The sequence below is a fragment of the Pinus tabuliformis genome, chromosome 2_1, assembly GCF_031772625.1.
Source record: "Pinus tabuliformis cultivar Carrire ecotype Pingquan chromosome 2_1, CPIR1, whole genome shotgun sequence".
NCBI classification, from domain to species: domain Eukaryota; kingdom Viridiplantae; phylum Streptophyta; class Pinopsida; order Pinales; family Pinaceae; genus Pinus; species Pinus tabuliformis.
This window is the reverse complement of record NC_142299.1, coordinates 555,425,926-555,452,595: the sequence shown is the minus strand read 5'-3', so window position 1 is coordinate 555,452,595 and position 26,670 is coordinate 555,425,926.

The following is a 26,670-nucleotide window of genomic DNA, read 5'->3' as shown; positions in this document are numbered from 1 at the left end:
TCCATTTTATATGTAAGCATATTTCAATTTTTAATATTAATGACATGATGTTTTATTTCATCTTAAACTCTATGTTTATGTATATACTTTTATTCTGTTGCACTCTTGCATAAGTCTGGATCATCATAACATGCACTAGGAGTAAAATCACTCCTCCCTAGGACCACTACAAGCACATGTCATAGTCTAAGATGCTAAGTTGTTGTATTTAGGGATTCTTTCTTGGAGAGTGCAATACATGGAGTTTGTTTTGAATTAGGACATGATGAGGAGAATTAAAGCTTGCATCCTCTTTTAGATAGCACAAAACCATGTCAAGAGGAGTGCTTGAAATGTGGATCCTTAGCTTAAACACCACGAAACTTTGGAGGTGGCTTCCGACAACCACATGACACTTGTACATCTTCACTAAACTACCCTCATGTGGATATAATGTAATATCTTATATTAGGTTGTTGTGCAATTGATCAATTTTCTATTATTTTCCTAACTGACCTATCTTATAAAATGGGGAGAGTGTCATCATTCTCACAACATAGTCACTAGATCATACATATCTTCTTCATGTAATCATATTGTAGCCCTTTTTTTGTAATGCGAGGGTTAAAGCTTGGGTGGATTATTGGGAAGCAGGGTTTATAAGACTTTAGTAAATTATTTTAATAAACACTTAAATAAAAGTTTCAAAATACTTTTTAAAATGATATAAAATGATTAGGGTTTAGGGTTTATGGTTTGGGATTTAAGGTTTAGGGTTTAGGGTTTAGGGTTTAAGGTTTGGGGTTTGGGTTTAGGTTTAGTGTTTAGTGTTTAGGGTCTACAAAATTTTAGTAAATTATTTTAATAAACACTTAAATAAAAGTTACAAAACAATTTTTAAAATGTTATAAAATGGTCAACGTCTAGGGTTTACGATTTAGGGTTTAGGGTTTACATTTTGGGGTTTAGGGTTTATGTTTTTGTGTTTAGGGTTTAGGGTTTTGTGTTTATGGTTTAGGGTTTATAACACTTTAGTAAATTCTTTTAATAAAGATTTAATTAAAAGTTACAAAATTACTCCTAAACTGTTATAAAATTCTTAGCATTTATGGTTTAGGGTTTAGGGCTTGGGGTATAGGGTTTAGGGTTTAGGTTTTAGGGCGTATGGTTTAACATTTATGACAATTTAGTAAATTGTTTTATTAAACACTTAAATAAAAGTTGCAAAACACTTTTAAAAATGTTATAAATGCTTAGGGTTTAGGGTTTAGTTTATAGGGTTTTGGGTTTAGGGTTTAGTGTTTACGATTTAGGGTTTAGGGTTTATAACACTTTAGTAAATTATTTAATCAACAATTAAATAAAAGTTGCAACACGCTTGTTAAAATTTTATAAAATGCTTAGGGTTTAGTGTTTAGGGTTGTAACACTATATTAAATGCTATTTTAAAATGTTGTAAAATGTAGTTTAAAATGTTATAAAATTCTTGGTGTTTAGGGATAGGGTTTATGGTTTAGGGATTGGGATGTATAACACTTTGATAAATTCTTTTAATAATAACATAAAAAATAGCTAGAAAATGCTTGTTAAAATGTTATAAAATGCTTAGGCTTTAGGGTTTAGGATTTAAATTTCTTTAAAATTCTCATGGTTTAGGGTTCACGGTTTATAAAACTTTAGTAAATGCTTTTAATAAACACTTAAAAAAGTAAGAAAATGCTTGTTAAAATGTTATAAAATACCTATGGTTTAGAGTTAAGGGTTTTGGGTTTAAAATGTTATAAAATGCTTACGGTTTAGGATTTAGGTTTTATAACATGTTAGTAAAATATTTTAATAAATACTTCAAAAAAGGTTGCAAAAAGCTTGTTAAAATGTCATTGAATGCTTAGGGTTTAGGTTTATAGTTTAAAATGTTATAAAAAGCTTAAGTTTTAGGGTTTAGGGTTCACAAGACTTTAGTAAATGCTTTTGCTAAACACTTAAAAAAAGTTGTGAAACACTTTTTAAAATGTTATAAAATGCTTAGTGTTTAGTGTTTAGTACTTATAACACTTCAATAAATTCTTTTAATAAACACTTATAAAATGGTTACAAAATAGTTTCTAAAATGTTATAAAATGATCAAGGTTTAGGGTTTAAAATGTTATAAAATGCTTAGGGTTTAGTGTTTATAACAATTTAGTAAATTTTTTAAATAAACACTTAAAAAAAGAAGTTACAAACGCTTGTTGAAATGTTATAAAATACTTAGGGTTTAGGGTTTGGGGTTTAAAATGTTATAAAGTGCTTATGGTTTAGGGTTTAGGGCTTAGGTTTTAGGGTTTAGGTTTTATTACACTTTAGTAAATTCTTTTAATAAACACTTAAATAAAATTTACAGAACACTTTCTAAAATGTTATAAAATTCTTAGTGTTTAGGGTTTACCATTTGGGTTTTACGGTTTGGGATTTAGTGTTTAAGTTTTAGGGTTTAGATTTTAGGGTTTGTGGTTGAGAGTTTATGGTTTAGGATTTATAACACTAAAGTTACAAAATGCTTTTTAAAATATTAAAAAGAAAATTAGCGTTTAGTGTTTAAGGTTTAGGATTTCTAACACTTTAGTAAATTCTTTTAACAAACACTTAAATAAAAGTTTAAAATTCTTTTAGAAATGTTATAAAATGATTAGGGTTTAGGTTTTAGGGTTTTTGGGTTTAAGATTAGGGTTTTGGGTTTATAGTTTAAGGTTTATGACACTTTAGTAAATTCTTTTAATAAACACATAAATAAAAGTTGCAAAACACTTTTTAAAATGTTGTAAAATGCTTAGAGTTGAGGTTTTAGGGTTTATAACACTTTAGTAAATTCTTTTAATAAACACCTAAATAAAATTTAGAAAATTATTTTTAAAATGTTATAAAATACATAGGGTTTAGGTTTTATGGTTTTAGGTGTAGTGTTTGGGGCTTAGAGTTTAGGTTTTATAACACTTTAGTAATGTTTTTTAATAAACACTTAAATAAAAGCTAAAAAATGATTTTTAAAATGTTATAAAATGATTAAGGTTTAGGGTATATGGTTTAATGTTTGGCGTTTATGGTTCAAGGCTTAAGTTTTAGGGTTTATAACAATTTAGTAAATTATTTTAATAAAAATTTAAATAAAAGTTAGGAAATACTTTTCAAAATGTTATAAAATACTTATGGTTTAGGGTTTTGGGTCTTGGGTTTAGGTTTTAGGGTTTATGGTTTAGGGTTTATAACACTTTAGAAATTGCTTTTAATAAAGACCTAAATGAAGGTTACAAAACAGGTTTTAAAATGTTATAAAATGATTACTATTTAGGGTTTGGGGTTTGGGTTTTAGGGTTTAAGGTTCATGTTTTAGGATTTAGGTTTATAGGGATTTAGTAAATTCTTTTAATAAACACTTAAATAAAAGTTTAAAAACTCTTTTTAAAATGTTATAAAATGCATAGGGTTTAGGGTTTGGGGATTAGGGTTTAAGGTTTAGTGTTTATAAGGGTTTAGTAAACGCTTTTAATAAACATTTAAATAAAAGTTAGAAAACACTTTTTAAAATGTTATAAAATGCTTAGGGTTTAGTATTTAAGGTTTAGGGTTTAGGGTTTCAGGTTTGGGGTTTAGAGTTTAGGGTTTAGGGTTTAGTGTTTATAATGCTTCAATAAATTATTTTAATAAACACTATAATAAAAGTTACAAAATGATTTTTAAAATGTTATAAAATGATTAGGGTTTAAGGTTTAGCATTTAGGGTTTATGGTTTATAAGACCTTAGTAAATCATTTTAATCAAGGCTTAAATAAAAGTTAGAAAATTCTTTTTAAAATGATATAAAATTCTTAGGGTTTAGTGTTTACGGTTTGGCCTTTGGGACTTAGGGTTTAGGGTTTGTAAGACCTTAGTAAATGCTTTTAATAAAGACTTAAATAAAAGTTCCAAAATGCCTTTTAAACTATTATAAAATGCTTATGGTTTAGGGTTTTGGGTTTTGATTTTGGGTTTAGGTTTAGGGTTTAGGGTTTAGGTTTTATGGTTTATAACACTTTAGTAAATGCTTTTAATAAACACTTAAATAAAAGTTACAAAACAGTTTTTAAAATGTTATAAAATGCTTAGGATTCAGGGTTTAGGGTTTAGGGTTTCAGGTTTTTTTTTTTAGAGTTTAGGGTTCAGGGTTGATAACACTTTAGTAAATGCTTTTAATAAACACTTAAATCAAAGTTACAAATTGATTTCTAAAATGTTATAAAATGATTAGATTTTATGGTTTAGAGTTAAGGGTTTGAGGTTTATTGTTTGGGGTTTGGGGTTTGGGGTTTAGGGTTTAGGGTTTTGAATTTAGGGTTTATAACACTTTCATAAAAGTTTTCAATAAACACTTAAATAAAATTTACAAGACGCTTTTTAAAATGTTATAAAATGCTTAGCATTTATGGTTTAGGGTTTTGGGTTTAGGGTAGAGTTTAGGGTAGAGTGTTTGAGGTTTATTAAATGCTTATGGTTTAGGGTTTAAGGTTTTGTGGTTTAGGGTTTAGGGTTTAAGTTTTAGGTTTTGAGGTTTATAACACTTTAGTAAGTGCATTTAATAAACACTTAAATAAAAGTTACAAAAGACTTTTTAAAATGTTATAAAATGATTAGGGTATACAGTTTACGGTTTATGAAACTTTAGTAAATTCTTTTAATAAACACTTAAATAAAAGTTACACACCTATTTTTAAAATGTTATAAAATGTTGAGGGTTTAAGGTTTGGGTTTTATGGTTTAGCATTTAGGGTTTTAAGTCTAGGGTTTAGGGTTTAGGGATTATAGCACATTAGTAAATGCTTTTAATAAACATTTAAATAAAAGTTAGAAAGCAATTTTTAAAATGTCATAAAATACTTAGGGTTGAGGGTTTAGAGTTTAGGGTTTAAGGTTAGGGGTTTATGGTTTAGAGTTTAGGGCTTAGGGTTTATAGAACTTTAGTAAATGTTTTTAGTAAACACTTAAATAAACATTACAAAACATTTTTAAAATTGTTATAAAATTCTTAGAGTTTAGGGTTTAGGGTTTAGAATTTAGGGTTTAGGATTTAGGGTTTAGGGTTAAGCGTTTACGGTTTAGGCTTTAGGGATTAGGGTTTATGTTTTAGGGTTTGTAACACTTTATAAAATGCTTAGGGTTTAAGTCTTAAGATTTTCAGTTTAGGGTTTAGTGTTTGGGGTCTAGGGTTCATGGTTTCGGGTTTATAACACCTTAGTAATTGTTTTAATGAACACTTAAATAAAAGTTACAAAACACTTTTTAAAATGTTATAAAATTCTTAGGGTTTAGTGTTTAGGATTTCAGGTTTAGAGTTTATGGTTTACGGTTTAGGGTAAAGGGTTAAAGGTTTAGGGTGTAGGGATGAACTACCCAATCTTAAGTGGGTATCTGCTGCTACATATTACACAATTCATTCATCCCGTTGAGCCTCAAATATTTATGAAGGAAAATGAATAGAAGGAAATAGGTTTATGAATAAGGGTGGAAAAACAAAGAATGGCGTATCTCATGTACCATAATTTTCTCCCTCCTACACTCACAACTGAAGTGTCGTCTTCCCTTATTTAGATACTCATAAAATTCTTAGCATTTATGGTTTAGGGATTAGGGTTTGGGGTTTAGGATTTAGGATTAAGGGTTTATAACATTTTAGTAAATTATTTTAATAAGCAGTTAAATAAAAGTTACAAATAGTTTTAAAAATGTTATAAAATTCTTAGGCTTTAGCATTTAGGGTTTAGGGTTTATAACACTTTAGTAAATGTCTTTAATATACACTTAAATAAAAGTTACAAAACACTATCTAAAATGTTATAAATTAATTAGGGTTTAGGTTTTAGGGATTAGGGTTTAAAGTTTATAACACTTTAGTAAATTCTTTTAATAAACACGTAAAAAAAGTTACAAAATACTTTTTAAAATGTTATGAAATGGTTAGGGTTTAGGTTTTAGGGTACAAGGTATAGGGTTTAGGGTTTGGGGTTTGGGGTTTAGGGTTTATAACACTTTAGTAAATTTTTTTAATAAACACCTAAAAAAAGGTTACAAAACACTTTTTGAAATGTTATAAAAGGCTTAGGGTTTAGTGTTTAGGGTTTAGACTTTTTAGTTTAGGGTTTATAGTTTAGGGTTTAGTTTTTATGGTTTAGGGTTTATAACACCTTAATAAATTATTTTGATAAAAATTTAAGTAAAAGTTACAAAACTCTTTTTAGAATGCTTTAAAATGCTTAGGGTTTAGGGTTTATAAGGCTTTAGTAAATTCTTATAATAAACACTTAAATAAAAGTTAAAAAACACTTTTTAACATGTTATAAATTGCTTAGGGTTTAGGGTTAAGAGTCTATGCTTTATAAGACTTTAGTATATCCTCTTAATAAGCACTTAAATAAAAGTTAGAAATTTTTTAAGATGTTATAAAATGCTTAGAGTTTAGGGTTTAGGGTTTATGGTTTGGGGTTTGGTGTTTAGAGTTTAGGGTTTAGGTTTTGTAACACTTTAGTAAATGATTTTAATAAACACTTAAATAGAAGTTAAAATATGTTTTTTAAAATTTTATAAAATTATTAGGGTTTAGCGTTTAAGGTTTAGAGTTTCATGTTTAGATTTTAGGATTTAGGGTTTAGGGTTTGTGGTTTAAAGTTTAGGGTTAATGGTTTATAACACTTTATAACACATATATAATATCATATACAATAATTACTTATATAATGAGCATAATTTGTATATTAACTTATTAATCTTTAAATTGTTGTTTAATTTAATAAAAACATTTTCAATAGAAGAGTTACAATAGGAGATGATGTAGGTGTTACCTATCCTAAATAATGTGTATTGTTGAACAATTATCTCCTTCTTAATGAAAAGTATTACCTTTCGCATTGAGTGTATATATATTTTATTAGATTTCCATCTATTTTAATGTTTTTACTAAAATATATTTATTAATTTATCAATAACCATCAAAACAATATATTTTTATATTGTAATAACATTCTTTTCTAAATCACGTGGAAGGTGTCTTGCATATCTCACATTCATTCAAAGGGGGCTTTTAGTGAGTAATGAGGTTAGTGAGACATTAATATGTGTATAATGGTTTCATGCATATTTTTATTTGTATCCTTTGAATTCTTTTTCTAAAAATGCCTTTTATTTCAATACACAACCTCAACATTTAACTTAGATTTGATTAGACGAAATGAAAACGAAAAGAAAACCAAAAATTTAATATTAAAAAATTCATATTGTATATATATATTTGTGATTAAAAGAAATACGAGAATACATAATTTAAAAATCTAGAATATATATAACTAAATTTATGAAAAATATTTATGATTCCTTAATTTTGTTGTGTTGATACATGTGTATACCTTATAATAGGATTTCTAGAATTTTAATTTAATTATCAATAATCAATAGGTTTACGCTAGAGATTCAACAATCAATAATCAATATTTTTAATACTAGTCAGGAAAAGAAGATTGAGATTTATTTAAAACGTCGCTATCATCTCTATTCCTTCTCAATTTAATTAAAAAAATAATTTGAAATACATTGTATATAGAATATTTTGAATGATTTTTAAGTTTTATTATAAATATTGTGACCATATAATTAAATGGATTGAAAATTTCTATGGCCATCACTCTATGGTGAGAATCAAAACACTAACCCCATTATACATATTGCATTAACCAAATTAAGAAATTTATAAAAGGTAACTAAGCTATATTATTATTATTATGATTATTATTATTTGAGTTATATAACAGATAAAAATATGTTTATCCATGTAGGTTCACCATCCTTTATTTGGCAACAATTCTTCTTACATTACCATGACTTAGAAATACCACATGCCCAATATCATGTGTTGATAAGCCATTTTCTTAAATTAATTAATTTGAGATAATTTAATTAATATAGTATACCTAACTTAGACAAAAATATTATCATTGATATGTCAATATTACCATGAGTGTTCCAACATATTCCATGCAGATAAATATCTACATCAGCCTAATAATTAAATTATAATTATGGAAAATCTATTCTTCCGATCATTATATCATAGTATTGAGATTAATTTGTAGAGAGCAAACCACATTTAAGTATTCAATAGTAGCCTTTCCATTTTCTGAGTTTTCATACTATTAATGATTGTCATATCTAATAGGGGAGGCTTGTGTATTTGCTTTTAATGATTTATTGGAAATAAAGTTTATTATTTAAAATAGGTCTCCAAAGATGCTTTTCTTTGTTATATTTGTATGCTACTATTAATGTGCATCAAATTTTTTATTATAAATAACACAGTCTAAAACTATATGATAGCAAAATTATTAATCTGTGATGTTTTATTCTTTTCATATATATATATATATATATATATATATATATATATATATATATATATATATATATATATATAAGTGTTTATTATGTTTAGTTTTACATTTTACTATTGTAGCGATTAAATATATTTATTTATATATATTATATTTATATATTAAATTATATATAATATATAAGTAAATTATTATGAATACTCCCTTGGGTATAGATTTTTCATCTTTTGGGTTTATTCATCCATTGGGTTTATAGTATCAATCCATTTTTTTTATATTATTGATCCCTTTATTAAAAATATAATCGTTAGTGTTTATAATCATTTGGTTTTAAAAATCCCTAGGATTTACAATATTAGTCATTAGGATTCATAATCCGAAGAGTTAATAATATTAATACCTTCGATTTATAATATTTATAGGGTTTAAAAAATAAATAATACTACTACTACTACTAATAATAATAATAATAATAATAATAATAATAATAATAATAATAATAATAATAATAATAATAATATAATAACAATAATAATAACAATTATTTTTAAAAATAAATAATAATAATAATAATAATAACAAATATCAATCATTGTCGATATTAATATGGATGTTAAATCTATACAGTTAATGCCTATTGGGTTATTACAACTACATTTACTAATATGTCAATATTACCATGAGTGTTCCAACATATTCCATGCAGATAAATATCTACATCAGCCTAATAATTAAATTATAACTATGGAAAATCTATTCTTCCGATCATTATATCATAGTATTGAGATTAATTTGTAGAGAACAACCCACATTTAAGTATTCAATAGTCTCCTTTCCATTTTAGCTTTCATACTATTAATGATTGTCATATCTAATAGGGGAGGCTGGCTTGTGTATTTGCTTTTAATGATTTATTGGAAATAAAGTTTATTATTTAAAATAGGTCTCCCAATATGTTTTTCTTTGTTATATTTGTATGCTACTATTGATGTGCATCAAATTTTTATTATAAATAACACAGACTAAAAGTATATGATAGAAAAATTATTAATCTATGATGTTTTTAAATTTAACTTTTAATTTTTTACTTTCCATTTTAAAATTTTAGGGTTAATTATTTGGCTTTGTTTTTTTTTTTTTAATTTAATGTTACTTTTGTTTTTGTGTGTAGACCTTTAACGAATCTAATTAATATTCCCTATTCTATATTTAGGTAATTTTTTCTTTTTGGGTAATTTTTTGCCTTTTTGGGCTGTTGTAATTAGTATTTCTTGGATTGAACCATAGCATTTAGTTACGGGAGTTCGAGCACTTTCCACGGGGATCCGAGGAATCTGAATTCGAGCCGTTTATTCATAGCCGTTTCATCATTGTTCAACACGGATTTCAAAATGGAAATCTGTCGCCAATTTTTTCAAGATGTGTTCAATTGTTTCAAGACGTGTTACATGAATTTGTTCGACCATAAGTCAGATTGAATATAAGTCAGATGATATATATGAAGGTCGTCTCTTCGACTCACAATGTTGTTGCCTCTGTATCTGTATCTTTGTTGGGAGAGCCTCATGTGTTGGATCCACAATGTTGTTGCCTCTGTATCTTTGTTTGGTCAGACTGAATATATAAAGGTCCTCTATTCGATCAACGCTTTTCTATATCTTTGTCGGGTCCTGTGTTCGATCCAAGCTCCTCTTTATCTTTTTTGGGAGAGCGGCTCTGTATCTTTGTTTGGAGAGCGTGAGACTGCCTCAGACCGAATATATGAAGATCGTGTGTTCGATCCACGCTCAGCGCAGCTAGCACTTCATAATTCCACTTCAAATCACGTTGGAGGTAAGGAGGCCATTTATGTCCATTCAATTTACCTTAACATTCTTCACGCATGTGTCTTCTTCTTCGATGTTTGTTTTACTTCTTCTTCGATCTGTGTTATTTTTGTTTTAAAGTCTTGATTATAAAAAAATCCCTCAACTATGGATTTGGTTTATTGATAATTTTGTTTGTGGAATCCTTGTTTTAAAGTGTTGTTAATAGAAAAATTCAGCAACTATGCATATCGTTTTGGAAAATTTTGTTTGCACATTTAAAACCATGCTTTGTTTTAAACTAGGGTTTATAATTTTTTCCGGCAACTATGGATAATTTTGTTTGCAAATTTGAAATAAGGCCTCTTTTTCCAGTGTTGTTTTAAAGTAAGGTTTATAATTCTGCAACTATAGATATGGTTTGTGAATAATTCTGTTTGTACACTTGAAACCATGCAACTATAGTTTGTGAATAATTCTCTTTGTACATTTGAAACTATGCATCTTCTTTGAAAATAAAGTAAGGTGTATATTTTATATGCATAGAGTTTATGGATAATTTTGTTTGCACATTTGAAATGTTGAGCACTTGTTTATAATTCTTTTTCTGCAACTATAAGAAATACTTATTGATATTTTTGGTGTTCTATTATACATTTGTTAACACATTGAAAACTGTGAGCACTTCGTCATCAAGATTCGGCCTCAAGTACTATATAGGCTCAATTACTATATCAGGCCAATAGTGTGGACTGAATTTTTGGATTATGGTTAACAAGGCATCAATCATAGATACTTGTAGGCACAAAATTATGATCTGAAAACTGAGATTACAACCTTGACTTCATATAAATTCTTGTAAACATGCATCTCTTTGGGGGTTTGTCAAACTATAGATTCGAAAAGTTTTTTGGGTGGGTGATACACTTTGATGTCTTTTTTTTTAACTATATCTTAATATGAAAATGGATTCAACTTTTTTTTATTGGAATTGGAATTTGGTGCTAAAATTATATATTTTTGAAATTTTTAATATACAAATAAATTTAAGTTTGTAAATTATATTTTTAAATATAAAAATGTATTTTTAATATTTTCAAATATAAACATGTAGAAATAATGTAAGAATTTGAATTTGACACTTATATCATACATTTTTGAAATTTTTAATACACAAATAAATTTAAAATAGTTAGAATTATTTTTATTTTTTTTAAATATAAGAGGAAAATGTTGTGAGGTGTGTTTAATTTCTTTTAATGTTCACAGGTCTTTCAACTTTGATATTGAAAATCATAACTTCTGTTTTGTTATAATAGTTGAAATAGAATGAAGGTATCAAAATACATCTTAGTGTGCCAATACATTAGAAATACACCAATGCATTAGAGGTACATCTTAGCGGCCAAGGTATTGAAGGAATACCAACAGTAATCTTGTGTTTCAACCACCTTAACGTATTTGTAATTCCATTTGAGTCCACATATGTGAGATTATAATATCATTATTATTGGTGTTCCACCTTACTTAGTGGAGGTTTTACGAAGATTGGTTGTGTTTTGGTTTTACGAAGTTTGGTTGTGTTTTGTATCTGTAAGTTACTTAGGGGTTTCGAGAATTTATGTCTATGGGGATTGAGTTTTTAGTTGATTTTATTTTTTTAATATTCTATATAATTAATATATTGATTTTAAATAGTTTTGGAAATTAAGAATATGAGTTGTGTTACTTTTCTATAAAAAATTTACAAAAAAAATAAAAAATAAAATAAATTGTTGTTTTCATAATTACTTATTTATATTGTAAATTGTTATACATTTTACTTGTTATGTTATCATATATATATATATATATATATATATATATATATATTGATATCTATTATCACTATAAATAATGAATCAATAAGTATCATAAATGAAGGGAATGAAATGATATGTAATTTTGATTTCTTTCTTAGGTTTTCTGAGGAGGCCAAGGGGGAGGTGGAGGTGGAGGTGTTGGATGAGGAGGAGGTGAAGGTGGTTGTGGAAGAGGTGGAGGTAGTTGTGGAGGAGGTGGAGGTGGAGCAGGAGGATATGGTGGAGGATGAGGTGTAGGTGGAAGAGGTGGTAGTGATGGTGGAGGTGGAGGAGGAGGTTGTTGACGTTGAGGTGGTGGAAGTTAAGGTGGTGGAGGAGCTGGAGATGGACTAGGAGGAGGTGGCAAAGGTGGCGGAGGTAGAGGAGGAGGAGGCGAAGGTGTTCGAGGAGGTGGTGGAGGAGGAGACAGAGGTGGTGGAGGAGGAAGAGGTGGTGTACATTGGGGAGGTGGAGGAGGAGGAGGAGCAGGTGGTTGTGGTGGTGGTGGTGGTGATCGTGGTGGAAGAAGAGGAGGAGGTGGCAGAAGCAGAGGTGACAGAGGATGGGGAGGTGGAGGTGGAGGCAGAGGCAAAGGTGCAGGTGGTGGAGGAGGTGGAGGAAGAGGAGGTGGTGGTGGTGAAGGTGGAGGTGGAGTTGGAGGATGAGGTGTTCGAGGAGGAGGAGGAGGAGGTGGTGTTGGTGGTCAAGGTGGAGGTGGAGGTGGAGGAGGTGGAGGGGGAGGATGAGGTGGAGGATGAGGAGGATGTAGAGGTTCTGGAGGAGGTGGAGTTGGACATGGAGGAAGAGGAGGTAGTGAAGGGAGTTGTGGAGGTGGATGTGGAGGTGGTGGAGGAGGAGTAGGAGGAGGTGTAGGTGGAAGAGGTGGTAGTGATGGTGGAGGTGGAGGAGGAGGTGGTGGAGGTTGAGGTGGTGGAAGAGGTGGTGGAAGTTAAGGTGGTGGAGGAGTTGGAGGTGGAGGAGGAGGAGGTGGCAAAGGTGGTGGAGCTAGAGGAGGAGGAGGCGAAGGTGTTCGAGGAGCTGGTGGAGGAGGAGATAGAGGTGGTGGAGGAGGTTGTGGAGGAGGAAGAGGTGGTGTACGTTGGGGAGGTGGTGGAGGAGGAGGAGGAGGAGGAGCAGGTGGTGGTGGTGGTGGTGATCGTGGTGGAAGAAGAGGAGGAGGTGGCAGAAGCAGAGGTGACAGCGGATGGGGAGGTGGAGGTGGAGGCAGAGGCAAAGGTGCAGGTGGTGGAGGAGGTGGAGGAAGAGGAGGTGGTGGTGGTGAAGGTGGAGGTAGAGTTGGAGGATGAGGTGTTCGAGGAGGAGGAGGAGGAGGTGGTGTTGGTGGTAAAGGTGGAGGTGGAGGTGGAGGAGGTGGAGGGGGAGGATGAGGAGGATGTAGAGGTTCTGGAGGAGGTGGAGTTGGACATGGAGGAACAGGAGGTAGTGAAGGGAGTTGTGGAGGTGGTGGAGGAGGAGTAGGAGGAGGTGTAGGAGGAGGGGGAGGAGGAGGAGGAGGTGGAGATGGAGATGTACTGTGGAGGTGGAGGTGTACGAGGAGAAGGAGAAGGAGGTGGTGGTGTAGGAGTTGAAGCTAGAGGGGGAGGTGGAGATGGAGGTGGAGGTAGAGGAGGTGGTGGTGGAGGTGGAGGAGCAAGAGGAGGTGGAGGTGGATTTGGTAGACGTGGTGGTAGTGGAGTCAATAATGTGAAAGTGAAGGTGGAGGTGGAGGTAGAGGAAATGGTGGTGGATGTTAAGGAGGTGGAGGAGGTCGTTGGGGAGGTGGTGGTGGTGGAGGAGGTAGATTAGAAAGAGGAGGAAAAGGGGGAGGCATAAGTGGTGGAGGTGGTTGAGGTGTAGGTGGAGGAAAAGGAGGCAGAGGAGGTGGAGGTGGAGGTGGTGGGAAAGGAGGTGGTTGAGGAGGAGGTGGAGGTGGAGGAGGAGAAAGAGGAGTTGACAATAGAGGTGGAGGGGGAGGGGGAGGAGTTGGAGGTGGTAGAGGAGGTGGAGGTGGAGGTGGTGGAGGAGGAGGTGGTGTGGGATGTGTAGGTGGTGGAGGAGGAGGTGGTGGTGGTGGAGGTGGAGGTGGAAGAGGTGGTAGTGATGGTGGAGGTGGAGGATGAGGTGGTGGAGGTTGAGGTGATGGAAGAGGTGGTGGAGGTTAAGGTGGTGGAGGAGGAGGAAGAGGTGGCAAAGGTGGTGGAGGTAGAGGAGGAGGAGGCAAAGGTGGTGGAGGAGGTGGTGGAGGAGGAGGCGGAGGAGGAGGGGGATGAGGCGGTGGGGTGGAGGTGGAGGTGGAGGGGGACGAGTAGGTGGAGGAGGAGGTGTAGGTGGATGTGGATGTGGAGGAGGATGAGGAGGAGGTGGAGGAGGAGGAGGAGAAGGAGGAGGTGGTGGTGGTGGAGGAGTTGAAGCTAGTGCTATAGGAGGAGGTGTTGGATGGTGGAGGTGGAGGAGGAGGAGGTATAGGAGGTGGATATGGTGGAGGAGGAGGTGGAGGTGGAGGTGGAGGTAAAGGAGGTGGTGGTGGAGGTGGAGGAGGAGGAGGAGGTGGAGGAGGAGGTGGAGATGGTGGTGGTGGAGACAATAGTTTGAACATGGAGGTGGAGGTGGAGGTAAAGGATGTGGTGGTGGGGGTGGAGGTAGAGGAAGTAGTGGTGGATGTGGAGGAGGTGGAGGAGGTTGTTGGGGAGGCGGTGGTGGAGGAGAAGGTAGATTCAGAGGACGAGGAAGAGGGGGAGGCATAGGTGGTGGAGGTGGTTGAGGTGTAGGTAGAGGATAATGAGGCAGAGAAGGTGGAGTTGGAGGTGGGGGAAGAGGAGGTGGTGGAGGAGGAGGTGGAGGTGGAGGAGGAGAAAGAGGAGTTGATGATGGAGGTGGAGGGGCAGGGGGAGTAGTTGGAGGTGGTGGAGGAGGTGGAGGTGGAGGTGGTTGAGGAGGATGTGGTGTGGGATGTGTAGGTGGTGGAGGAGGAGGTGGTGGTGGAGGAGGTGGAGGTGGTGGTGGAGGATTTCGTGGGGGATGTGTAGGTGGTGGAGGAGGAGAAGGAGGAGAATGTGGTGGAGGTGGAGGTGGTGGAGGAGGAGAAGGTGGTGGAGATGGACGTGGTTGAGGACATGGAGGTGAAGGAGAGGAGGTGGTGGATTAGGATGAGGAAGAGGAGGAGGAGGTGGAGGTATGCAACCTAATTTATGATTCATGTCTTAAATTCAACTGATTGATGTCTTAGGGGCATCAAATCATTTTAAATATTACAAATGTTGTACATTGTCGGCTAGTGATATGTAGCCTGACAATTGTTGATATACTCATAGTTGATGTTCTAATTGTTGCACTTTAATAACAATTCCATGAAAATAATCAATAACATTGACATCTTCTACTTTTACTCTCCTCCCTTCTCTAAACCACTATCATTCCTCCTGATGTAGTTTTCATTAATATTTTTCTCTTTTAAAACCTAATTCCCATGGGTAGACTTTCTCGAGGTTGAGTTACCTGTTGTGAGAACGATTCTCAATTTACAAATTATTGAGTTTATATCTGATTGCATATCGATGATAAATATATTGGGAAAATATTAAAAATATTGGGCTCTGTGATATAATGTTTGTTCTAACTCTTTCTTTTCTTGGGAAAATTCTTCATGAGCCTTTTGAATTATAGTGGATATATTTTCATTCCCTTGAACTATGAGTCTATCTTGAAATTTATTTTCATGAGCAGTTATTTTCTCACTCTGGTCGACCAATTGTTGTACAAACTATTGGATTGCAATAAGTAGATCATTAATTCCACTTGGATTGTTGTTATTAAGTTTGTCTATTTCCTGGTTCTAACATTCCAACTAAATCTCCAAATTGTTGTCTCTGCTAAACTTGCTACAATCCAACATCCAAATTTGTAAGTATCATTATTCAATGCATCTTTAAGAATCAAATTATTTTATAATCATTTTATAATCATTATATATTGACAATTAGTTACAAATGCATGTTTTATGACGGTAGAACTTTAAATATTTGTGTTTTTATTTTATGTAATGTATTGGTTTGTTTGTTTGTGTTTGTATGTCTATAAATTATTGAACACAAAAAAACAATTAGACTAACTTTATACCAATAAATTATGTGATGATTTTAAGCATGCATAGTATCCAATGCAAGAATTACACTTCAAATGAATTGAGTGCTTGCATAACTTATCTATGTTAAATTTAATAAAAGTTCACTTATTTTAGTAAATGACCATGACATCATGAATGACAATGTATTCTTTTTTGTAACCACCACTATTCAATGTGTGTATTTTAAAATGACAACTATTTATAATTAATATATTCTTGTTATTAATTACAATTTTATGTTTTATGGTAGAATTTCAAATTCTTCTGATTATAGTTTATCTTGCGTATATGTTATATAATAGTTTTAACCAAACATAAATATCATATATAGCAATTACACTTTAAATGAGTTGAATTTGGGCATTAACTTATTTTATGTGAAAATTGATATTCAACTTAATAACATCCCATTTATTTCTACAAATGATCATAACTTCTATTAATTAACACACATTTCAATAACAAAAATAACTATAATATCGCAAATGATTATGATGATAAAATTTTTGCAAGCACAATTACTCAATACATTTAAAATATATACCACAATACATTTAAAAAATATATCGAGAAACGTTTATCATAATCTGCCAGAAATTTTACACTTTATAAATTAATTAGCTGGAAATTGATGCTTTATAGGGATAGAATTTTCAAATGTGTTTTTTATTCTTTTGTTATGGGTTTATTTTTTTTGTTCTTTCTTTCCTTTTTCTGTAATGATTTTACACATAAATTTGAATCCTATATTTTAACTAACTGATGTTCATTTAATTTGTTTACAATTATTTTAATCAAAATACATTTCACAAATACAAATGTGGAGTTGAGTTCTTATCCTTTGATTTATATTTGTGTTTAATTTAATAAATTAATTTTCAAAGAAAATGTATAATTCGTTTAAAAGATACACAAGTAAATGTATAATGCTAAAGATGTACTTTTCAAGGTTCTTATGTTTCCTCTAATTGCAAAAGTGAATTGTAATAAGCCTTGGCAAATTTCTATTAGTACCCTTTTAAATGAAGATGCTTCTAACAAGTAAAATTTGGTCAAATGATGTATCATAGATGTGGCATATGACAGTGTAAATATTTATTTTTAGTAATATAAAAGAAAATTTGGTTTTTTGTGTTCTCATTCTTGAAAACTTATTAAAGGCTTACATTTGAGATTAGACTTATAATTCACAAGGAAAGAGTTATGTCCAAGAAGAGGCAAGATAAAAATGTAAAAAAATAAAGGTTCTCTTTTTTGCTTGAGTTGAATTGTTGGTTTTGTAGATGACCAAGAAAACACATCTCTCAAAATAAAAATTTCATGAGTGCAACTCACTTAAAAGGTTTTTTGGAGATAAAACGTGTTGGATAAAATATAAAAGGGATATTTGGAAAGAATTATTGTTATCATACCCCAAATGTAGCAAGATGTTGTTAAGGGTCAAGGAAAGGTAAATTGGAAAAGGACTACTATTTGTTCTCCTAGGAAGTAGGAGTTACATCTTTGGGGGAACTACTTGGAATCATAGTTCTTTGTTGGGAGAAATGCAATAACCTTTAAACTATTTCCAGCAAGAAAATCTTAGATAATCTTAGATAAGTATATTTTAGTCTATGTGGGTTTCCCAACAAAAGAAAAGAATACACTTGAATGTGTGCAATGATGCAAGAGTTATATAATAAATTAAAGAAGCTTGTTTGGATGAATATATATAAACACACACAGTAACCCTTATTCACCTGTAAAAATATAGTTTGTTGTAATATACTATAGAAAAGAGTTATTTTAGGTAAGAAAAATAAATTTATACATAGTTTAACTTGTAGAAAAATAAATGTATCCCTAGTTTAGCTTGCTATAGGCCAAAGGACAGGAATCATGCCAATTGGCCATGGAACAAGCAGTCTCGGGTAAATTAATAATAACACCTAAAGTACAACCTTTCCAAACTCCCATGACAAGGGTTCAACACAGCTCTTGCCTAATTTTTTTATTCTCTTCTTCAAATAAAATTATAGTAATAGTAAATTATATACAGTCGTTATGTAGAAACAAAACATATAGAGTTGACATGAATATCTAATGTGTACTCATAAAATATAAATAGAACAAATATTATAGTATTGTAAAATTTTGATGGAATCACTTCATTACACGTAGTAACAAGCAAATAAATTGGATGAATTGTTCTTAGGAATAAAAAGAAAGATTTACATTGTACTATTTCCTCATAATTAAATATTTTCATTAAAAAAGAGATGGTAAATCCCTTGAATTTAAATTGATATACATGGCTTGTTTTGAGTGTGGGCCATTTTTGGAAAAGCCCTAGCTAGATAAGGGTTTTATTTACACTCGAACAACATCAAATTTCCTCGCAGCCAATAAGACCTTAGTAATTGTTTTAATAAACACTTAAATAAAAGTTACAAACACTTTTTAAAATGTTATAAAATTCTTAGGGTTTAGTGTTTAGTATTTGGGCTTTAGGGCTTATGGATTAGTGTTTGGGGTTTACGGTTAAGGGTTTATGGTTTAGGGATGAACAACCCCACCTTAGGGGGGTATCCACTACTACATATTACACATAATGCATTCATCCTGTGGAGCCTCAAGGAGTTATGAAGAAAAATAAATAAAAGGAAATAGGTTTATGAATAAGGATGGAAAAACAAAGGTCGAGGCATCTCATTGTTATAGACAATTTTGTGCCTTACAGCAACAAGCATGATTTGTCAATAATCCAAGGGATCCAAAGTTCCCTAAACATGATGTTCCTACCCCTAGAGGAACAAGGTCAGCAAACCAACAGCTCTCAGATCAGTTCTCCACCTGAAAACACTAAAAAACAAGCAATCCTGAAATCAAAGCAGGTTCTCCACTAGGTTTCTGCGCTGAAACTCAGTTGCTCCATGGTGTACCTGCGTTGCAAAGCAAGTGGAACAAAGGCCACATGCGCTGAGCGAGATGGGACAAGTGGCACAGTGATTCATTGCTTTGGAATCTTCCAAAAATGACACTTGGATCAGGTATTTCGCCTTGTGATGAGTCAGAGGCTCTGTTTCTCCAAGTGGAAGCAAGGTTCTCCAAGTGGACTCAAGAACTGAAGATCAACTAAAGATTAACTGAAGAGGGAGAGGACACAAGGCAGCTACACATCAGTTGCAAGCTGACTCATCCTTTCTCAATTCATCTATATATTGAGCTCTCTCCTATGAGCTCAAGAGGCTGGAATTTTGTGCAAAGTAATGATATGCTGTTGGTTTCACTATTCAGCTATTGGGTGATTGTTTGAGAGAGGTGAAGAAGAGCAATTCTTTCTGCTGGGAGGTGTTGCTGGGTTGGAGCCTTCGATGGTTGTAATACTCTCAGAACCTTTACTTCTTCATTAATAAAAGCTATTGAGGTTCTTCTATGTCCTCTTGTTTCACTAATATATTGTGATGATTGCATGTTTGGTTTACACTAATCCATGAACCAGTTATGATTGCATGCCTCTTGTAGTTTCCTTCTTTGTTATTTTGCAGGATCTCATTGTAGCTGGGCAAGCAAAAGAACAAGGAGCTAGGAGCAAGTGGCCAAAGAGAAGAGTTTGGATTCGACATTAAGCGCAAGGCAACGGTTAGTGCATTTCTCCATTCTCTTTTGCTTTCATAAAGAAGTAAACCTTTAGTAGTTTGTTTTACAGTTGTTGCTAAGGAACTGTCACCCTTAGAGTGGGATAGGGTCATCCGAGTCGGATACTTTTCCCTACAACAAACTGGTGACTCCACTGGGGATTGTATCTGTTTGATTGTGTTTGTAGTATTTTTCTATTCATTTCATGAACAAAAGAGTACCAAATCGAAAAGCTTTTGACTATATCAAAAGCGAAGTAGAGGGCAGCTACTCTAGCTCATTTCTGAGCAAGTTCATGGTTTGAAGAGCTGATCTACAAGGATCCTTGTAAGCTCTTAGTGATAGCTTTGCACCTTCCTAATCATCCCTTTGAGTGTGCTTGACTGATTGTTTCTGATTTGAGCAAAAACCGTGCATTTTTGAGAAAATTATGACCCGGAAACTGTGAAAACGCAATTCTCGTTTTCCAAAGCAGGTAGTACACAGGCTACCTGCTTTGCAACGCAGGTCCCGAAGGGGCTACCTGCGTTGAGAGCCAGACTGGCTGTGCAGCACCTGCGTTGGCCCAATTTTGCCTAGTGCTGTTGGGGTTTCCTCCTTTTCTCTTGCCTGTTTTCACCATTGATTTGGCTGCCAGTTACCAGTCTTGCACTTGTTCCGAAACCAATATTACTTGCCATCATTCTGCCTCTGTTATATAACGAAATTGTACTTGTTCTTAGTATTTCTTACTCATTTACAATTTCCCATAACGAAGAGTAGACTAGTCTTGCTTTTGGCCTCTTAGATCTGAACCTGTGTTAGGCATTTTGCTGGTCTAAAGAGTTAGCTTGTTTGCTGTCCATAGCTGATTAGTCATTTTACTTTCGTCATTATGGTTTGATTTCATGCATTTCCAGTGATTAAGCAAGTAAATCTTAAGGTGTCTTTTGATTTTGGACAAACTTGTTTACTTTCGCTTTAAATCGAAATCAAAGTTATATAACCACTTTCTTTTTGTAATCCATCCACATTAAGAAAGGGAAAAGAAAATACATGCATTGTGCATTTTGCATTTGACTGTTTGCTTGACGATTTAGGAAAAAATTTGCATTTAGTGTGTGCTCTATAATCTGTGTGAAAAGATTTGCCTTTATTTTCCCTCAGTAGTTAAGGTTTTCAAAGTTGAAAGATTGAAAAGTTTGCTTCTCATCTTAGACTGCATTCAGGAATTTGTTATATACATCTCGTGGTGATCCTTAAGGCAAACTGCTAAGCAAGATCAACATTAAAATAAATCCAATTTACATAACAACGCTTTGTAACATAACGCAAACATATAGAGGTCTAGGTAGAGATGTGTTCCGGCGTCGTTAAACATAGTGACTGTCGATCTCTACGAAGGTGGGTGATTCCTCCTGAGAGTCGGTGGCACTAATACGGACTTGTGCTCCCACGTACCGTCACGTATATATTGGGAGACCCCTATAGGCAATTATCCTTTATCCATAGGAAGCCGTGTCGACCGCCCTACTAATCGCGAGGCAGTGAACACAGCATTCACGAAGATCGACCACCCATACCGTAAAACGTATTCTATGGTTTCGCAAAAAGTTTGGCACACCCTCTGCCTAGAACTCCAGAGAAGTTTCTTTTGGCCTTTTTCAAACTCTATAACTGAAAAAGTCCATCCGAGCATTTGTCACTTCGGGCTCGTTAAAACATCGAAGGCGACTAGAGTCATCTTTAGCTTTTTCTCGACTCTTAAAACATGAAAAAGCAAGTTCGTGTCTAAAAGCGTCATTAATAAAATTTATTTTAAACGGAACATAATCACCTGTTATTCCCGCGTCGATCTTTCAGTTGAAAAGTATGGAGCCCACCAACCAAGGAAGTAACCTTGGTGGAAGTCCAAATCCCTTCTCCTCTTGGGGAGATGTTGGTGCGCCTCATATGGCAACATTGTCACTTCCAGGATTGACAATTGGCCTACCTGTATGGCTCTTTTCAACTAATGTAGTCCAGATCGCCACTAATCCTGAGCAGTCGAATCAACAGTTAGAACAGTCTAGAGCTACCCACCAGCCTTCCACTTCTTACAATTCTTCCTCTGATCCTTCATCTTCACAAGGTAGAGCCGGCAAAAGTCAGCCTCCCATGGAGAAGAAGGAAAAGAAGAAAAGAGAAAAGAAGCAGAAGGGGCCTATGGCGAAGGCGACTGGGGGCAAGCAAAAGACAGCTGACAAAAACCCACACACTGCACCGACCGGGCCTAAATCGCCATGTGTCATTTGCAAAGGGACCCACTTCCATCGTGATTGTCCTTGTATTCCCCGGATACTAAGGGACTGGTCCCCAAGGTTGCACAATCCGGTAGCATCAACCTCTGGTAGTCATGTTGATTGCAGTCTGTCAACTAGCAAGAGTTAAGGACGAAGAGGGAGACCAAGATCACCCTGTATGTTGTGTGAAGGCGAGCATGCCATCCACCGATGTCCATTCTTAGATGAGGAAAAGAGAGTTTTAGAAGATCGTCCGGTTTCACCGTTACGAATTCGTCCTGGATATCAAAAACTCACGCCTAATCCCTCGATAGTTGAAAATCCAGCTGACCCGCTCAAGTGGTCGGCTGAAGTGTCGGTCATTGAGAATGAACCTACTGAATCCAGACCAGACGAAAGTCTAAAGGTCGAAACGGCAGTTGACCCGGTTCTTCCTTCAGAGGTTTCATCCTCCAAAGACTCCGTCATTGAAGACCCATCTTCAAATGACACCCTCACTGAAGAGGATAAAGATGACACCGTCCATATCCTTTTCATCAACACAGACTCTGATGAGCATCAGGGAAATGCGCCCATTCCTTTATCACAGGAAGGAACATCGTCAGGGTCGTATCCGGCCGTATATTCGGTCCCACCACCAAGCAACCTAGTTGTATCCTTTGATTGGAATCAACTAGGCAGACCCCGGTTACCAGCCAGCATCCCATTCAGAATCATAGTCCAAATCTATAGAATGGTGATGGCTGGAACTATCATTGATGAAGGGGCATCTGTGAGTATCCTTTCCTCTGTTGCTTGGAAAGCACTAGGTTGCCCGGCGCTTTTACCTGAGATGAGAAATCTATCAGGTTTTGATAAAGGAACCAGTCACCCATTAGGGATTCTCCCCAATGTTCCAGTTACATTGAAAGGGAAGACAGTTCATATGAACATCATGGTCGTCCAAGGACCCTTGGTTTATAACTTACTCCTTGGACGAGACTATATATATTGCATGGAGGCAATAGTGTCCTCGCTCTTTAGAGTCATGTGTTTTCCGCACGAAGGAAGAATGGTCAAGCTCGTAGACCAACTTTCATTTCCAGGATCACGCATCGCAAATAGTCAAATACCATCCCTTAACGGTCTATTCACTCAAGGAATGCCACCGCGCCCCGGTTCTACTTCCCGATGAATGTGAGTAATTCGAGAAGAAAAGAACTGGGACCCAGGGGGCATGCACCCTGGCCTGCCTCGGGCAGAGAAAACCTTAGGTATAAAGTTAATTTCCGCAGAAGAATGGACTAGTCCGTACCCCGTCCGAAAAAGGAAGAGAGGGTTTTTCTAGGATAAAATTCTTTTGTCAAAGTTATGTTGAAGCGGAAGAATCGCTCCCTTTGTCTAAAAAAGTAGGCTCTCCTAAGGAGGGGATCTATTTTTGGCAGCAAGAAGGCACCATCTTTGAATGTCAAGCCTCACCCATTAAAACAATATGTTTTGAAAGAGAGTAGGGGCAGTCTTCAAAGAAAGAGAGGAAATTGCGGCTACAAGTAGTCACCATCCTTAGCAACCTAATGATAGACATCGCCGAAAAGAGAGTTTAGTTTGCGGTAGCAAACAAAACCATTTTTCGGATAATAAGTAAGAGGACAGAATCTCGAAATTATACTTTATACCTGGGGGCATGCAAACCTTTTGGAGTGGAAGCACGGGACGACTATTTATTTTTTAGATTTTTAGGTCCTCCCTTTAAACCTGTAGGTCTAACCCGTTAAACTCGTAGGATTAGCCGTTTCCAGCTTGCATAAAGAAAGGATGAAAGGAAAAAGTTAAAACCTGCCAAATTGGAGTAATTAGTGAGGCATCGCTCCTTAAATAAGATTACCTCACCTAAGGCATTCCTTGTATTAAGACTGGTATAATCGAGCAGTTTTAGCAATGTTCATGCTCGTTAAAAAATAAACGCAAGAATCGAGCAGTTTTGTACAGAGTTCATGCTCGTTAAAAAATAAACACAAGTTGTGAGCAATCTTTCCCTACAGTTCAAGCTCATCCAGAAAAAATGAACCGGTAAATAACCTGGAGAAATGTAACCTTTGAAAGCCATATTAAAAGCCCTTGGTCGTGTTTATATGCCATCACCTCCATCCGTTCATTTGGCCAATTGTTCACCTCCATATGTTTGTTTACCCATTTTGAGGAACAGCTGCGAAGAGTGATTTCACTTAGCCATCCTTGTGACACTTCCGTGATTGGAAAATTCCAACCTGTACGTGGAATCTGCTGTTATCCCTGTTCATCACTCGTTCCTCAAAAGACGAGTCTTCTTTGAGCTCTTTTCACTGACTCGTAAAATATGAAAAGTTTGCCGAGTTTTGGCCTTCCAGCTCGTTAAAGGACAAGAAGAGCTATCCCTCCTCTAGATTTTAATCTTTTTGGACCTGAGGGATTATTGCACAAAAAGATTGAGCGCTTGTCTTGTTTGGCTCGTTAAAGAAATCGAAAATTCATCCCTTCTGTATGGTTTTATACTTTTTCAGACTTAAGGGATTAGAAGACGAAAAAGGAATTGTGGAGTTAACTTTTCGTACCTTTTCAGACTCTCTAAAAATGAAAAGGACCGAGTTTTATTTGTCGTTAGACTCGTTAAAATGATTAAATAGCGACAAACTTGTCTTTAGACGAGAACACGTTTCCCTATCGCTAGGCTCGTTAAAACATAGCGATGGGCTTTCCCGAAGGGCAGGTTATAGAACAAGCATATGTTATCCTCCTCAAGCTTGACAGAAATAAAGAGGTACTGGTCAGCAATGACTGGGGAAAAATTGGGAGAACCTCACAGCATTAATGGTAGCAAGTCACTCTTGAGCATGACACTTTGTCCTCCGTATCACATCGGGTTGGGTTGTTTCATTCACCGGTCTCATAACCATGGTCCTCGCCACACCATCCGCAATTGGGGTAATGCTACCAATCCATCACATCAGTGTCGTTATATGTTCAAGAGATGTGGTTCTGCAAAGAGTCAACCGTGTTCCACCCACTGCCATACATTATCCTTCATCCACTTCATGACCGCCACCCTGAATCATACATCACAGTTGGTTTTCACCTCATCACAATCACTAGCTCCGTTCCGTGTCACTGATGTGGGATTCATTAAGGCCCTCCTTTGACGGATCGCTCCTTGTCGACATCAGCTCATTATCCAAGGAGTTGATCTAGGAACACCCCCTTTAGTACTTTGAAGCTTGCATGCCTCAATGGCAAGTTTCTCACTTCCGGCGACAGGTATACATCAATGACCTTCGACCAGAAGATTTTGCATGGTGGTCGACACCAAGTCCTTTATTCCCACCATGTGGATTGTATGCCGTACCTTGAGGGTCATCATCCTTATCGGTGATTCCTCTCGCGCTTGTTAATGGTTTACATCATTGACCGGTAATCAAGCGATGTCTTTCCATGTTCGACTTCAAGAAATTCTCACATGGATCGACTTGTACATCGAGTGAAGATCGAAAGAGATTGAAGACCTCGGGTCTAGTTTCATCCATTCGGGCTGCGATATATATTCAGGATATAAAAGACATTTGATTTGTACATCATTACAGCAGATGATCATCCTTCTCAAGGATGATAATTTCAGCAGAGAATTATCAGTCTACAATCAGACGATCGTCTGTTCTATGTACCAAATGTATTTATAAAGATGAGCATGGGAATGCCCGCCTCAGCTAGATCATGAAAATGTATGAAAAATAATGTATTGTATTGTATCTTATTACAGGACACTTCTCAGCAGATTGAATGAACTTCGGATCCTCTCAATAAAGCATTTCACCCGATAAACGACCTCATACTTTAGGGGGCATCTGTTATAGACAATTTTGTGCCTTACAGCAACAAGCATGATTTGTCAATAATCCAAGGGATCCAAAGTTCCCTAAACATGATGTTCCTACCCCTAGAGGAACAAGGTCAGCAAACCAACAACTCTCAGATCAGTTCTCCACCTGAAAACACTCAAAAACAAGCAATCCTGAAATAAAAAGCAGGTGCTCCACTAGGTTTCTGCGCTGAAACTCAATTGCTCCATGGTTGTACCTGCGTTGCAAGTAAGTGGTACAAAGGCCACCTGCGCTGAGAGAGATGGGACAAGTGGCACAGTGAGTCATTGCTTTGGAATGTTCCAAAAATGACACTTGGATCAGGTATTTCGCCTTGTGATGAGTTAGAGGCTCTGTTTCTCCAAGTGGAAGCAAGGTTCTCCAAGTGGACTCAAGAACTGAATATCAACTAAAGATTAACTGAAGAGAGAGAGGACACAAGGTAGCTACACATCAGTTGCAAGCTGACTCATCCTTTCTCAATTCATCTATATATTGAGCTCTCTCCTATGAGCTCAGGAGGCTGGAATTTTGTGCAAAGTAATGATATGATGTTGGTTTCACTATTCAGCTATTGGGTGATTGTTTGAGAGAGGTGAGAAGAGCAATTCTTTCTGTTGGGAGGTGTTGCTGGGTTGGAACCTTCAATGGTTGTAATACTCTCAGAACCTTTACTTCTTCATTAATAAAAGCTATTTAGGTTCTTCTATGTGCTCTTGTTTCAATAATATATTGTGATGATTGCATGTTGGTTTACACTAATCCATGAACCAATTATGGTTGCATG